This window comes from Scylla paramamosain, chromosome 45, assembly GCF_035594125.1.
Source record: "Scylla paramamosain isolate STU-SP2022 chromosome 45, ASM3559412v1, whole genome shotgun sequence".
In the NCBI taxonomy this organism is placed as follows: Eukaryota; Metazoa; Arthropoda; class Malacostraca; order Decapoda; family Portunidae; genus Scylla; species Scylla paramamosain.
The window spans coordinates 10,843,486-10,859,494 of NC_087195.1; the positions used below are offsets into that span (position 1 = coordinate 10,843,486).

Here is a 16,009-nt window from a genome sequence, read left to right on the forward strand (position 1 = left end):
GGAATGTCACCGTCCTCTCACACTCTGACACCAAGTACCTCACAACAACACCTGCAATACTACGCCTCTGAGCCCCCCCGGAGGTAAAACGTGATTTTTGAGTTGTATTGTGTTTGCTAAAGTGTTTGCTTCAAAAGAAATGGTTACTTATTTATTTATTTTTTTTGTGGATGTGTGTTATTTACTTGTGTGTGTGTGTGTGTGTGTGTGTGTGTGTGTGTGTGTTGCCCTATATATAGAACACATTTTTGAGGTAGAACAGTTTACGTGATAACAACCACCGCCATCACCGCCACACATGGAAACACTTGCCCGGCTCATTACGAGAAGTTACAGTAATTTCTTCCCCGCGTCCCGAGTCTTGTGATCTTTTGAGCCAAACTTACCCCGCAGCTTACGAGTACTTAACACGAAGCGAGTTTGTGTAATTATTTATGTTTGTCTGAGTGGAGCCAATTTGAGCGTGTGGCCCTGAGTGAGGCGCCACACCTGCCTGGCTGCCCTCTTCTAGTCCACGTCCTCTTCCTTTTCCTCTTCGTCTTCGTCTTTTCCTTTATCTTCCTCTTCTTTTTTTCTTCCTTTTCCTCTTCCTCTTTTCCTCCTCCTCCTCCTCCTCCTCCTCCTCCTCCTCCTCCTTTCAGAAATTTTCAATCAATCAGTGCTCCTCCTCCCAGCACCCTATCACCTGAGTTCTCCCTCTTCGTTTTCCATCACAAAATTAAGCATGGTTCCAGCACAACGTAATCCTGGATAGAAAAAAAAGCTATGGGTGTTTAGATATTGGTCCTGAACTGCTGGTGCAATAATATAATGTCAGTGCAGGCCATAAAATAAATTGGCTTTTCTTTTCCTCCTTTTTTTTTGTGTGTGTGGAAATGACATTTTGAGCGGACTTTTTTGTTATTCATTTATTCTATTTCCTATCTTACTTTTTTTTTATTTATTTACTTACTTATTTTTTTGTCTTTGATCGGTCTTCCTGATACGTAAAATCCTTATAAGGCATGAGATACAGACTTCATGATCTTGGAACACAATATTATTTGTTGCTTTACTAACCGACTACATTATTCTGCAATATTCATGGAAGTTGGAAGAAACAAATGTGCAGCAACATAATACATACAAATTACTGGAAATCCTTCGACAAGCCCGCTGCATGAATACTTTTAGATAAGCACGTCGCATCAGCCTTTCAACTGACGTAAATCACTCCGGCATAATTTTAATTTCTTTTAAATAACATTAAAGTAACAGACAGCTTCGTTAGCCACAGTAGGGCTGTTGCTGGCTGTTCTTTCCTTTGCATTTCTTTGTTCCTCCTCCTCCTCCTCCTCCTCTTCCTGTATTTCTGAGGCACCAAATGAGAATAGCTAAATATGCATTTTACGCTAACACTAATTAAACTAAGCATGAGCTCTGGTTTTTGCCCTGTTGTTAGACATGGTGGGACGTCACCGCGTCAGCGTGTTTTCGTGAGCGTGATGAGCCTCATACAGCAGCGGTGAAGAGCGAGGCACGTTCCGGGGAGCTCGTAAGTTCCATGTGAATCATGAACTGTACTCTGCTTCACCAAGTCTGTCTTTGCAATTTTGCCACCTGAGGGCACGCCATCATGGCAAGTCTGCCACTGACTGATGCTCTTCCTCGGTGACTGGTTTGCATATTCTCGTCTTGTTTTAAAAAGTGCGGCAAATTTATTTTGTTTCTACCAAATTCATTGCTTAAATACACGATACCAGATTTTTTTTTTCTACTTGGACAATTAGGTGCCATAATAATAGGTAAGAATTTTAGTAGAAATTCAGTATTCTTCTTCAGACAAACGTGAATTGTTCTGCACGAGAAAAATGTAGCAACGGTGCTCCTCAGTACACAACTTGGTGATCCTCGTACAGCGAATGGTGTCTGATGTGAGGGTTGCTGCGAATGCTCAGTGGCAGACGGCAGAGAAATGGCAAACTTGTTCTCGTATCGGCCAAGAACACTGTGATTATCCAGGCTGTGATTACTGCGACCATTGCTGCTTTGACGTGGTGTCTGAGGCGCTGCAAGGACGTAAGGCTCCCGGTGGACTGTGTGTGGTGGCAGAGCTGTCTTGATATTCCTATCTTGAAATAATTCCAGTCGTTGTAAATGGAAAAGAAAAAAACGAGTTTTGGGATTTACAAGTGAAAGGGATGAAAACTAACTACTGACAAACACAACAACAACAACACGCCCTCTCAACCTCTCCACCACCCACCAACCACTAGCCACCAACCAGAACATCTCCACTCCATCAACCACCACCACCACCACCACCACCACCACCACCCCAAACTCCCCAAGCCGCACCCTCTCTACTCACACACACACACATACACACGCACTCTCTCTCTCTCTCTCTCTCTCTCTCTCTCTCTCTCTCTCTCTCTCTCTCTCTCTCTCTCTCTCTCTCAAATCTTGCTCTATGACAGAGGAATTATGAAACACTCAATTGTTTCTCCTTCCCTTCACCAAATATACTTCAAAAATTAAGCGTCAGTACCTCAGCTGATGGTACTTTGGTGAGCTTCACGTGTCATCACCTGTTTGCATTACGTTTTTCCCCCATTATATATCCTTCTTAATCTCAATCTTCATTTCTTCACCTTCCTTGCACTAACAGTCTTCAGAGATCAAGCGTCAGTACTTCAGTTGATGCTACTTTGGTGCGCTTCACGTGTCGTCACCTGTTTGCATTACTTTTCCCTATTTCATCTCCCCAATCTCAGTCCGCGCGTGTCCATTATAAAGAAATGGGGGGGAAAAAGTATTCTCTCGTGCCAACAGTGTACCGTGTGGTGGAGGGGGAGGCGTAGACATTAATTAGGGAGCAATGACCCTCTCCCCCAGTAGCCCTGACTCAACAGGTAGTCCTTAGTAAGTGATTAATTACCGTTTGCTACGTATTTACATAACGTTTGTTGCTTACCGCCGCGACACAAGTGGTCCTCATGTTAAGAAATGCTTGCTTTTTAATTTTCTTGTTGCTTATCCTTCACGCGCTGTATTGAACTGAACTGAAAGGGGAAACAAGAAGTGATGTGCAGTCTTTCCATTTCGGCGGAATGAAACCTTACTCAAGTTGCTTTTTAATTTAATATTTCGGATAATTATGAAATAACACTTGTTTTCACTTGAAGATTAGATTATTTTAGGTTAGGCTCACTGTTTTCATTGCTGATCCATGCATTATGTAGATCACGAAAAAAGGGGGATGTCTTGCCGAGAAATAAGTAGTGTCTGGAAATTAGTTAGCGAAGGTTATTTCCCTTAAAACGCAATATCTCTCAAAAGCCTAAATGTTTACCGGTGTGCCGCACCTATCTCTCTCCGCTGTGGTGAACTGAAAGGTAACAGCGTTCACCTTTCCGCTACGTGACCACTGAGCATTAGCACAATCAGGTAAGAGTAATGGCGTGGTGCTGTGAGCCGAACACTCTGGCGGCGATCAGTCCGGCGCCGTACAAAGTGTTTTTTTCTATATATATTGTACTGTGCTCAACTTGTATTGATTTCTATACTGTGATATGGAGTGTGCTGTATTCTGAGTCCACAAATCATTAATGCTTGCAAATTTGAGCATTTGATACCTGTCGAGATCAATCCCCCCCAAGCACACACACACACACACACACACACGCATTACTACACGGGTCGCTTACTCGCCCCGGGTCTCGTACAATACAGAGGATTCTCTCCCGTAAAGTTGTACCATGAGAACCTTTGCCATCGCCGCGACACACAGCACGTCCCTCCTTCCCCGCCTCGGACCCGCTGGCTTGGCGCTCCTCTTGTCCCGGTGAGCACTGAACATTACACCGTGCCGTGGCTCATGTCTTGGCTCACACTCAAACTCAACCGGTCGTCAGGTGTTGCCTCACTTAACGTGCTGCACGATTATCATCCGCTGAAATGCTTGCCGTGACTAACAGGCGGAAAAACTCTGTACCACAGCAAAGTGAGGATAGGATCTGTTTTTGGTGAGAAAAAGCATCATTTGTTTACGATATTCGATATATGAATCTGTGTTGTACTTTTAAAAATTGTGTTGTAAGATTATTAATTTCTATTGTTTGAACCTGATTCATTAGGAGAGCTGATGTTGTTCTAGGCCCGCATTAGGTTTTTGTTAGACTACGTGAGTCACGTAAAATAAATTAGATGAATTATATTTTTAATCGAATTCAAGTCTGCCGTGCATTATTTTACCAGTTTTGTGTCGTGGCTTCTGTAACAAACTGTAACAAACACTGCAGGGGATATTATATTGGGAGGAGGCAGTAGACACCTGCCGAAACGATAATTACTCCCAGTGAGGTCTAAAGCACTGTTCAGGGGGTGCTGTGAACTTATCATTAAACCCAGCTGTGACCTCACTGAACGTTTCCCTTTGTGTCTCACAAGACAAGGGGGCAGTCACAGCCTGCCCTCTAAAGACAACTCTCTTCCTCCACACAAAACTACAAGCACCTAATAACACACACACCCTTCACTCAAAAAATTTTAAGTCATCATGGCGACTCCTACACCAGCCTCGGAGTCCCCATCTGGGAAGGGGACCATAAATGTCGCCAGGTCGGACTGCCTTTCTGTCGACGACCCTAAGTGTCTTGACACCCCTCCTCAACTTTTTCTTCATTAACTTCTGCAACATTCGCGGTCTAAGATCTAATTTTCAATCTGTAGAACACCACCTCTCCTCTTCTAAACCTCATCTTCTTTTCCTCACTGAAACTCAGGTGTCTGAGGCAACTGACAGTAGCCCCTTTTCTGTTCCCTCCTACTTTCTCTATCCTCATTTTCGATCCAAAGCTGGATGCTGCGTTTATGTGCGCAATGACTTAACCTGCTCTCGTGCCTACGCTCTTGAATCTTCCGAGTTTTCCACCATCTGGCTACGACTACAGAGTCACTGTCAAACTAAATTTATCTGTGCTGTATACCTCTCACCTAACTCCTCTGATTATAAGAAATTCTTTGACTACTTAACTTCCAAAGTGGAGCACATTCTGATCCTCTTCCCTTTTGCAGAGATCTCCATTCTTGGAGACTTCAATGTTCACCACCAGCTTTGGCTTTCCTCTCCCTTCACTGACCATCCTGGTGAACTAGCCTACAACTTTGCTATCCTCCATGACCTAGAGCAATTGGTGCAACACCTTACTCGTATTCCTGACCGTCTTGGAGATACGCCTAACATTCTTGACCTTTTCCTAACCTCTAATCCTTCTGCTTATGCTGTCACCCTTTCTTCTCCGTTGGGCTCCTCCGATCACAATCTCATATCTTTATCTTGTCCTATCACTCCAATCCCTCCTCAGGATCCCCCTAAGCGAAGGTGCCTCAGGCGTTTTGCCTCTGCTAGTTGGGGGGACCTGAGGAGGTATTTTGCTGATTTTCCTTGGAATGACTACTGCTTCCGTGTCAGAGACCCGTCTTTGTGTGCTGAGCGTATAACAGAGGTAATAGTGTCTGGCATGGAGGCGTACATTCCTCACTCTTTTTCTCGTCCTAAACCTTCTAAACCTTGGTTTAACACAGCTTGTTCTCGTGCTATACATGATAGAGAGGTGGCCCACAAAAGGTACTTAAGCCTTCCATCACCAGAATCTCATTCACTTTATATTTCTGCCCGGAACCATGCCAAGTCTGTTCTCCAGCTAGCTAAAAACTCCTTCATTAACAGAAAATGTCAAAACCTTTCAAGATCTAACTCCCCTCATGATTTCTGGCATCTAGCCATAAATATCTCCAATAACTTTGCTTCTTCTTCTTTCCCTCCTCTATTTCAACCAGATGGCACCACTGCTATCACATCTATTTCTAAAGCTGAACTCTTTGCTCATACCTTTGCTAAAAACTCTACCTTGGACGATTCTGGGCGTGTTCCTCCCTCTCCTCCACCCTCTGACTACTTCATGCCACCTATTAAAATTCTTCGCAATGATGTTTCCTATGCCCTCGCTGACCTAAACCCTCGGAAGGCTTATGGACCTGATGGGGTCCCTCCTATTGTTCTCCGAAACTGTGCCTCCGTGCTTGCACCTTGCCTAGTCAAACTCTTTCAGCTCTGTCTGTCAACATCTACCTTTCCTTCTTGCTGGAAGTTTGCCTACATTCAACCTGTTCCTAAAAAGGGTGACCGTTCTAATCCCTCAAACTACCGTCCTATTGCTTTAATTTCCTGCCTATCTAAAGTTTTTTAATCTATCCTCAACAGGAAGATTCATAAACATCTATCACTTCACAACCTTCTATCTGATTGCCAGTATGGGTTCTGTCAAGGCCGCTCTACTGGTGATCTTCTGGCTTTCCTTACTGAGTCTTGGTCATCCTCTTTTAGAGATTTTGGTGAAACTTTTGCTGTTGCCTTGGACATATCAAAAGCTTTTGATAGAGTCTGGCACAAAGCTTTGATTTCCAAACTACCCTCCTACGGTTTCTATCCTTCTCTCTGTAACTTCATCTCAAGTTTCCTTTCTGACCGTTCTATTGCTGCTGTGGTAGACGGTCACTGTTCTTCTCCTAAATCTATTAACAGTGGTGTTCCTCAGGATTCTGTCCTGTCACCCACTCTCTTCTTATTATTCATTAATGATCTTCTAAACCAAACTTCTTGTCCTATCCACTCCTACGCTGATGATACCACCCTGCACTTTTCCACGTCTTTTCATAGACGTCCAACCCTTCATGAGGTAAACATATCACGCAAGGAAGCCACAGAACGCCTGACTTCTGATCTTTTTAAAATTTCTGATTGGGGCAGAGCAAACTTGGTATTGTTCAATGCCTCAAAAACTCAATTCCTCCATCTATCAACTCGACGCAACCTTCCAGACAACTATCCCCTCTTCTTCAATGACACTCAACTGTCCCCCTCTTCTACACTGAACATCCTCGGTCTGCCCTTTACTTATAATCTGAACTGGAAACTTCACATCTCATCTCTAGCTAAAACAGCTTCTATGAAGTTAGGTGTTCTGAGACGTCTCCGCCAGTTTTTCTCACCCCCCCAGCTGCTAACTCTGTACAAGGGCCTTATCCGTCCATGTATGGAGTATGCTTCACATGTCTGGGGGGGGGTTCCACTCATACTGCTCTTCTAGACAGGGTGGAATCAAAAGCTTTTCGTCTCATCAACTCCTCTCCTCTAACTGACTGTCTTCAGCCTCTCTCTCACCGCCGCAATGTTGCATATCTAGCTATCTTCTACCGCTATTTTCATGCTAACTGCTCTTCTGATCTTGCTAACTGCATGCCTCCCCTCCTTCCGCGGCCTCGCTGCACAAGACTTTCTTCTTTCTCTCATCCCTATTCTGTCCACCTCTCTAACGCAAGAGTTAACCAGTATTCTCAATCATTCATCCCTTTCTCTGGTAAACTCTGGAACTCCCTGCCTGCTTCTGTATTTCCACCTTCCTATGACTTCAATTCCTTCAAGAGGGAGGTTTCAAGACACTTATCCATCAATTTTTGACCACTGCTTTGACCTTTTTATGGGACTGGCATTTCAGTGGGCATTTTTTTTATTAGATTTTTGTTGCCCTACATAAAAAAAAAATAAAATAAAATATTGTATGTCTTCACTAATTCACCTCTTTCATTGTTGCTTCCTTCCTCCTGCAGTAGACGGCTCCTTCCTTCCTTCCTTCCTTCCTTCCTTCCCTCTTGTGGCTCAAACTTTTCCGTCCCTCCTTCTCGCGTCCATCGGTTTTCCAGGGGAATGTCGACTCAGATATTCATGTATAAATTTCTTGGTGTAAAATATCCCCTGATAAGTGTTCGTTCTCATTCCACGGAAACTCATTCTTGCATAATCTCTCCCGCACCTTCCCGCTGAATGTAAAAATGGACCATCCCTGCCTTCCCTCCGACACCTTCACCTCCTGCTGTGCACTCCAATACGGTCCTTATTCTTGTTCATTTCGTCTACCAACCACTTTTTTCTCCATCACACTTTCACGTCCAGCAGTGTACTCCAACAGATTCCTTATTCCAATTTAATTCGTGTTCCAATTTCTATAAACGCACCACCAGATAAGCTTCCTTACTCTAGTTCAGTTAGTCTACCAAACCCCTCGTTTTCTGTGATGCAGCACCAGACATACGCTTACTAGTAGCACGTGCACCTCCCAGCAAGACACCAGCTGCAGGTTCCTTACTTTATATCAGTTTGTCTACTAAGTTTCTCTTTCTCTATGAGGCAGCATCATATACAAGTTTCCTACACCTGCGCCGTCCACGAGCCTGTTCCTTTATGCTTTTCTTTCTCTTCCTCTCTTGATAATTTGGCGTAATGTCAACGGCCGCCCTGAGCCTCCCTCTTAGCGCGTGATCTGTTACTCTTTCTTAATTTCTTGCTGTGGTTCCTCTTGCTGCTTCTTTCTCTCAGCAATTTCTCCTAGGGTTCCTGTAGCAGATGTAATATCAAGGCACCCCCCCTTAACTTCCCTCTTTGCCCGTGATCTACGTACAATTTTTACAGAATTAGCAGAGTGTGTGGAATCAGGTCTCAAATTGTGGTCCCAGTTCATCAGTTTGTTAGAGTCATTCCCGAAAACAATGTAGCACGACCTATGAAACTCGTAGTAGTAGTAGTAGTAGTAGTAGTAGTACAGGTGACAGGTGTTGCTACTGAGTAATTATATGGCCCAGGATTTGCAGAATGTTTACTGCTGGTGACTGTATACCTCCTTATGTCCCCTCTCCTTCCCTCTCCCTCCACTCTCCTTTCCCCTACTCCTTCCTGCCCTCCTTTCTCATGCTTCCTATGTTATTTATTAATTTATTAATTTTCTATCACGCTAATCTTCCCTGTTCTATTCCTTGCCCTTTCTTTTCTCTCTCCCTCGTCATCGCAGCATTTGTATGTAAGTAAGACTTTATTTTGTGACATCATGATATTGCTGAAATCACCACCATCACTACTGACATCAGTATCATTAACATCATCATCACCATCATCATCGTTATCATCATTATCATGATGATAACGATGATGAAAATGATGTTTACCTCCTGAAGGGTTGGACGTCTATGAAAAGACGTGGAAAAGTGCAGGGTGGTATCATCAGCATAGGAGTGGATAGGACAAGAAGTTTGGTTTAGAAGATCATTAATGAATAATAAGAAGAGAGTGGGTGACAGGACAGAATCCTGAGGAACACCACTGTTAATAGATTTAGGAGAAGAACAGTGACCGTCTACCACAGCAGCAATAGAACGGTCAGAAAGGAAACTTGAGATGAAGTTACAGAGAGAAGGATAGAAACCGTAGGAGGGTAGTTTGGAAATCAAAGCTTTGTGCCAGACTCTATCAAAAGCTTTTCATATGCTTTCCTAGATTTTAATTACCTCTAGTTCCCCACTAACAAAATTGATTATTCTCTGAAGCAGGAGATAAGTGAGCCACTGAGAAAAGTGAGATTCGACAACAAGAGGGCTGACTTTAGACAGACCGACCCTTCTTATCGCTGCCACATCATCAACATGGGAGTATCTCGTATACCTGTCCATAAGTGAGGTGCTACTACTATTACTATTACTACTACTACTACTAATAATAATGATAATAATAATAATAATAATAATAATAATAATAATAATAATAATAATAATAATAATAATAATATTTTTTATACTGATGTTGCTGCTGCTGCTGCTGCTGCTGCTGCTGCTGCTGCTGCTGCTGCTACTGCTGCTGCTACTACTACCACTACTACTACCACTACCATTATTACAACTACTGCTGCTCCTCCTGCTGCTGCTGCTGCTGGTGCCGCTGCTGCTGTTTTTTTTTTTTTTATGCAAGAGGAGCACTGGCCCTGGGCAACAAAAAGAACGAAAAAAATAACCCACCGAGATGCCAATCCGTAAGGAAAAATAAAAAAAATAAGATTATCCAAAATTGGAGGGCGAGTGCCTTGAAACCTCCCTCTTCAAAGAGTTCAAGTCATAGGAAGGAGGAAACGCAGAAGCAAACAGGAAATTTCAGAGTTTATCTGTAAAAAGGATGCATGGATGAGAACACAGGTTAACTCTTGCATTAGGGAGGATAGAAGAAGGACAAAGAAGTATTACTTCCTCCGCAGAGTGCTGGGCACCAACACACAAGCTTTCTTCATAACTCTCCTGTAACATTTATTCATCTGCTTGTTTTAGCTATTTATTTATTTATTTATTTGTTCTCTCCGTGGAAGAACACACCGCGCCCTCCTCACTGACGAGTGAGGGGCGGCACGACCACACCGCAGAGCAGTGACACGCGCAAACACACACACACACACACACACACACACACACACACACACACACACACACACACACACATCTTATCATTTGTTTGAAATATAAATATCTCTACTTAGATATGTATCAGAGAGAGAGAGAGAGAGAGAGAGAGAGAGAGAGAGAGAGAGAGAGAGAGAGAGAGAGAGAGAGAGGAGAGAAGGGGTGAATAATAATAATAATAATAATAATAATAATAATAATAATAATAATAATAATAATAATAATAAATTGTTTATTGCATGAAACATGATTATTCATTTGATCATACACAAGTACAAGTAAAATAAGAAAGCAAATGTAGCTACATCATCAGCTTAGCGTAAGGCCATAAATGCTAAAATGATGAGATAAAATCTACGAGAAATACTATAAAATATTATAAAATTATACCTAAGATAAAGCTAAACTAAGATAAGACTAGAAACAAAATTAAAATATTGGAGAAATCTAGCTAGATAGTGTAAAAAATAAATACATGTGGAGACCTAATTCAACACATTTAACAGTAGATTTCTAAGACTAGATTTGAAACTGTGTAGGCTTCCGGAGGCGGTAATATAGCGAGGGAGCTCATTCCATAACTTGGGCCCACACACCGTAGTGGCCCTGGCACCAGTGTCTGTTTTAGTTCTTTTTATATACAGGTTATTTCCTTGTCTTGTTGTGGTGGTTATATTATCTCTGACTGTGGGAAGGTTCAGGTACCAGTCTGGGTATAGTCCATTCATTGATTTATACACTGTAGTACACTTCTCTAAATAATATTTGTCTTTCACAGTCAGCCACTCTAGTTCTTTTATGATAGGAATCACGTGGTCATATTTTCTTGCACCTCCAGTTACAACTTTAGCAGCAAAGTTATGTAGTTTTTGTACAGTATGAATGAGAGTTTTGTTGGTAGAACCCCAGATACAAATACAATAATTAATGAGGCTAAGCACTAAAGACTGTACAATAACTTTACGAGTGGGTTTGTCAAAGTTCTCACTAACTTATAAACATTAATGTTCCCATTATTTTAGTATTTAATTCTGCAATGTGCACATCAAATAACATGTATTTGTCAAAATAGACACCCAAATTTTTTACATGCGTAGTCGGGTATATATGTACTCCATTACAATTTATAGAAATGTCAGGGGGAACATGGGCTAACAGTTGCCTATTTCCAATGAAAATGCATTGCGTTTTTTTTGTTATTTAATAATAGACCATTTGTTAGGAAATAAAGTTCTATATTTTGCAATGCATTTTCAGTGTTGGAGATGAGCTCATCAAAATTTTCGACAGTATCAGCTTCGAGGAATTGGGTGTCATCCGCGTATTGTATCAAAGATGTCTCGACTTTCTCATTAAGATCATTGACGTATATAGAAATTAAAATTGGGCCGAGAATTGAGCCTTGTGGAACCCCGTAACGTACGTTTTCTTTCTTAGATATTGTATTATTTAAGCGAACGGATTGTGATCTATCTTGAATATAATTTACAAACCAAAAATTGTCAATATTAAGCTTAGTGCACTTATTTAATAAATTAACGTGGCTGATACTGTCAAAGGCTTTTGATAGGTCACATAAAGTCAATACAGAGATTTTCTTTGAGTCCATATTATCATAAATTTTATCTGTAACGACAGTAAGAGCAGTTTCTGTAGACAGTCTAGGACGGAACCCGTGCTGCGTATTAGACAAGAGTTTATTAGTTTCCAAATAATGCGAGAGCTGGCTAGCAACTACTTTTACAAGAATTTTAGAAAGAATGGGTAAAAGAGAAATAGGTCTGTAATTATTAAAATCATTAGTATCACCACTTTTAAAGAGTGGAACTACCACACCATGTTTCCAAGTAGTAGGAAAGATACCTGTGACAATGAAAGTGTTAACAATGCAAGTTAGATAGAATGCTATAACAGACAATGAGTCTTTTACGAAAGTTAAAGGAATACTATCAGAGCCTATTGAGCTTGTGTCTTTAAGTCCCTTTATATTAAGAATTATAATGTCAGTGTCAACAGGTTATATTCAAACAAGGTAAAGTCAAGTGTATTTCGTCTGGAGTGTACAGAAAGTGTTTCAGCAGCGGTGTTCAGTGTTCACTATGGCCACGTGCGTCAGTAGTAAGCAGGAATTGCAAATATATAATTCCACCACCCGCCATGATGTTGCTGGGAGGGGCGGGGCGCCTTTCCCACGCCCGCCAACACCCGCCCCGCTGCCAATCAGTCCCTGTGCTTTGTCTTTCGCAGCCGTTGGCTGCTCCGCACCCCAGTCAGGGAGGAGCCTCGGCCAGGCTGGCCTATCACGTGGCGGCGGGCTTCCCTGCTCACGCTGTCAGCCAATGGAGAAGCGAAGAGAGGCAGCTGGAGGAGGAAGAGGAGGAGGAATACCTTTCCAGCATGATCTGTTTGTAAGGTGTGACTTGAGTAAGCGTGTGTATCATGCAGGCTAGGCTCCCTGTGTTTGCCAGGCGAGGTAAAGTACGAGTATTTAGCAAAGGTGAGAGAAGGAAAGAAGAAAGAGGGAGAAGGGAAGGGGGGAAAAAGGAAGTGGCTGTGTTGAACGGCGACTCCTGTTGCTGCTGCTGCCGCTGCTAGTACTACTCGTGTTGCAAAGTTTAAAATAAAAACTATCACTGAGAATCCAGAAATACAAGCGTGTGGCCAGTACAACAGTTATCCGTGTGTGTGTGTGTGTGTGTGTGTGTGTGTTTCCTGAGCTGTGCGTTTAGATCACTTGATCTGTGACAGAAAAAAAAAAAAAATTTGCTATCCCGGCGGGAAGCACTCAGTGATTATAAATTACGATGTTCATAAACTCAAATTATCTTGGTGTTATCAAATTATCAAATTTTCTCGGTCAGTGAAAAGTAAGGTGTATTCTATTACTACTTTTTCTTGGAGGTGTATTAAAGAAAAATAGATAAGTAAAAACAACGGGAAATTATCTCTGCCGTTAAACGTTTGTTGGTGAGGGACATAAATACACACTTTGCTGATAATGTGCTGCGTGCATAGTAAAGGCGTGGGCAGTGTGTGCTATCCGGCCACTTCTAGTCTCTGTGGTGGAGCGCCTGTGTAGCTTTAAGGGAGATATATTTTTTAGTTGCGGGTGTGCGGCCACTGGGCAGGAAAGATGGTGTTGCTTTGTTGATGTGATGCGATGTGAGACGGGTCATTGGCTTTACTGGACGTGCCGGGAATGCCCTTGTAATTGTTATGTACGAGTAACTTTTGGTATGTGTGTGTGTGTGTGTGTGTGTGTGTGTAACGACAAGCAAACAAGGCAAGCATAGATCATTTTTATATAAACCAATTTGGAATATGCATCCGTAATTATCTTAGGAAACTGCTTCTGTTGCTGCTGAGCCAAAAATATTGAAAAGATTAGACAGACTGATTCATTGATTAATTTATGGGGATGACAGGCAGAAATGCGTAGATTTAATACAGGAACAGCCGCGTGTAGGCCTGATGGCTTCTTGCATGAGCCTCGAAAATGCTCCTAACCTGCTACCTACTGCCTTGAATATGTTTACCATGATGTATAAGCTTAATTCACTACACCTGGACCAGAGAGAGGTTATCATGCGCATTGCATCGAGTGTTTGTGATGATCAGCAAACATGTGTTGTGTTGAACTCACCCGGCGACCGATTATAAAATGTATTATGTCTGGAACTAGTGATGTGAATAAGTCCCCTAATTTCTCTCTCTCTCTCTCTCTCTCTCTCTCTCTCTCTCTCTCTCTCTCTCTCTCTCTCTCTCTCTCCTCTCTCTCTCTCTCTCTCTCTCTCTCTCTCTCTCTCTCGTCTCTCTCTCTCTCTCTCTCTCTCTCTCTCTCTCTCCTCTTGTAGCCGCCGTATATGTACACCTTACACGACGGCTAGAGATACGCACATACGTACATTGTAATGTGACATTTTATGTTTTATTTGTTAGCGTTATATTATTTGTAGCACTTGGTTGTTATACATGAGCAGTGTATGGCGCGCCTACGCGCCGGCACAACAGAGTGAGAGGGGAGTGTAGGGCCGAGGGGACGCGTTGAACTTGCCCTCTCAACTATTTCTCTCGCTGAATGGTCGGTTGTTGTGACGTGAGTGTTGATAACATACCCACAGCATAATGAACATCATAGGCTGTAGGGGCCCACCAGCGTCTCCAAAGCCACCTCACGACAGTCACGCCTATACGTCAGACGTGTCTCGGGAGGCGCGGAGAGTTAATCCCAGTAAATCCCCGACCTAAATCAGTAAATCCCCGATCCTGGTAAATCCCCAAGTGGAATCCCTTGCATACAACCAAGAGGACGCCTGTTCCCCGCACTGTGTATGTATTCATCATAGTATTAGATAACAGATACTTATGTACCATGAGGATTTAATGATGCGTGTCAACATAATGTAACTACTTATAGTAATTAGATACGTAATTGTGAGGATTTAATGATGTATGTTAATATAAGTACACTTAACGTAACATAATGACGTACATCAGATCACACAGACGAGAGGGCGACTTGCTGGTGGTGTTCATCTGTAGAACCGACCTAACCCACTACAATGTAGGTAACTCTGTATTGACTCACATATGTTAGGGAATTGACGAAGTGAAGTGTCATGACATTAATGTACTGCAATACTTGTTTTATCTACTGATATACTTTTTTGTGTTTTTATCCGTATTAGTGATAATATGTTAATTCACAGGTTTGACCGCTTCTGAATACAAAGAGCGCGTACTGCACAGCTCGTTTCAGTCACCTCCAGTACAATACATTAATGAGCGTCGTACGGCGCTTACACCTCTTAGGTCCAATCATTTGACTGGAATCATAATTTTGTTAACATTTTTCTACTAAGTCGTTTTCTCTCTCTCTCTCTCTCTCTCTCTCTCTCTCTCTCTCTCTCTCTCTCTCTCTCTCTCTCTCTCTCTCTCTCTCTCTCTCTCTCTCTCTCTCTCTCTCTCAGGTCCAATCATGTGACTGGAATCATAATTTGGTAACCCTTTCCTACTAATTCGTTCCCCCCTCACCTCTCACTCTCCTCTTCTCTTCTCTTTCCTCAAGTTTTATTTCCTAAATTGCCTGTCCACCTTCCTCACGTCCTCCTCACTCTTCCCTCACACTGCCATCTCTCCCCTCCTCCTCCTCCTCCTCCTCCTTCTCTCTTTTTTTTCACTCTCCCTCTCTCCTCTCCTCTCTTTCCTAGACTTCTCCCATTCACCTTTCGGGAACTGGTGTCGTTCACATTTCTTCAGTCCCCTCGTTGCCTTTATGGAGTGCTTTAAGTCCTGCTTGGTTCAGCGGCGTGCTGGTTTCTCCTCCTCCTCCTCCTCCTCCTCTCTCCTTTAAGCGGCGCTGCTCGCTGATCAAGCAACGCCTGTGAAAGCAGCGGACGCGCAGAAACAGAGAAAGCACACACACAAAATAAGTGTTTTCTTTTTACTCTAAACACTTCTTTTACAAGAATGCATCTCCTCATACGCAAAATGTTCGTTCTTGTACACAATTGTCTTTCCTTGTACAAAAATGTACTGTTATTCACAAATTTACTTTATACACTATTTTTTTTTTTCCACAGAATTTAATTTCCTTACTCAAAATGCAACTTTCCATTGGCGGAATACATTTTTTCTTATAAAATATGTCCTTTAAAGAAAATACATATTTACAGGAAATTCAGTTTTTACT

General features: G+C 42.4%; 1 protein-coding gene across 7 annotated transcripts in view; it reads left to right on the forward strand.

Moving 5' to 3' along the window:
* LOC135094239 (uncharacterized) overlaps positions 1 to 16,009 on the forward strand; it is a 124,262-nt gene that overhangs the window by 84,074 nt on the left and 24,179 nt on the right. For 4 of the 7 annotated variants that reach the window (XR_010263670.1, XR_010263669.1, XR_010263668.1 and 1 more), the window contains one exon: positions 1 to 83. This exon is cut by the window's left edge and continues 84 nt beyond it. The exons of 2 other annotated variants lie outside the window; for them this stretch is intronic. The gene's annotated coding sequence lies outside the window, so the exon portion shown is untranslated. Of the gene's footprint in view, positions 84 to 12,530; positions 12,731 to 16,009 lie in introns of those variants that run through there. One more of the 7 variants, XR_010263673.1, reaches the window with a different exon arrangement.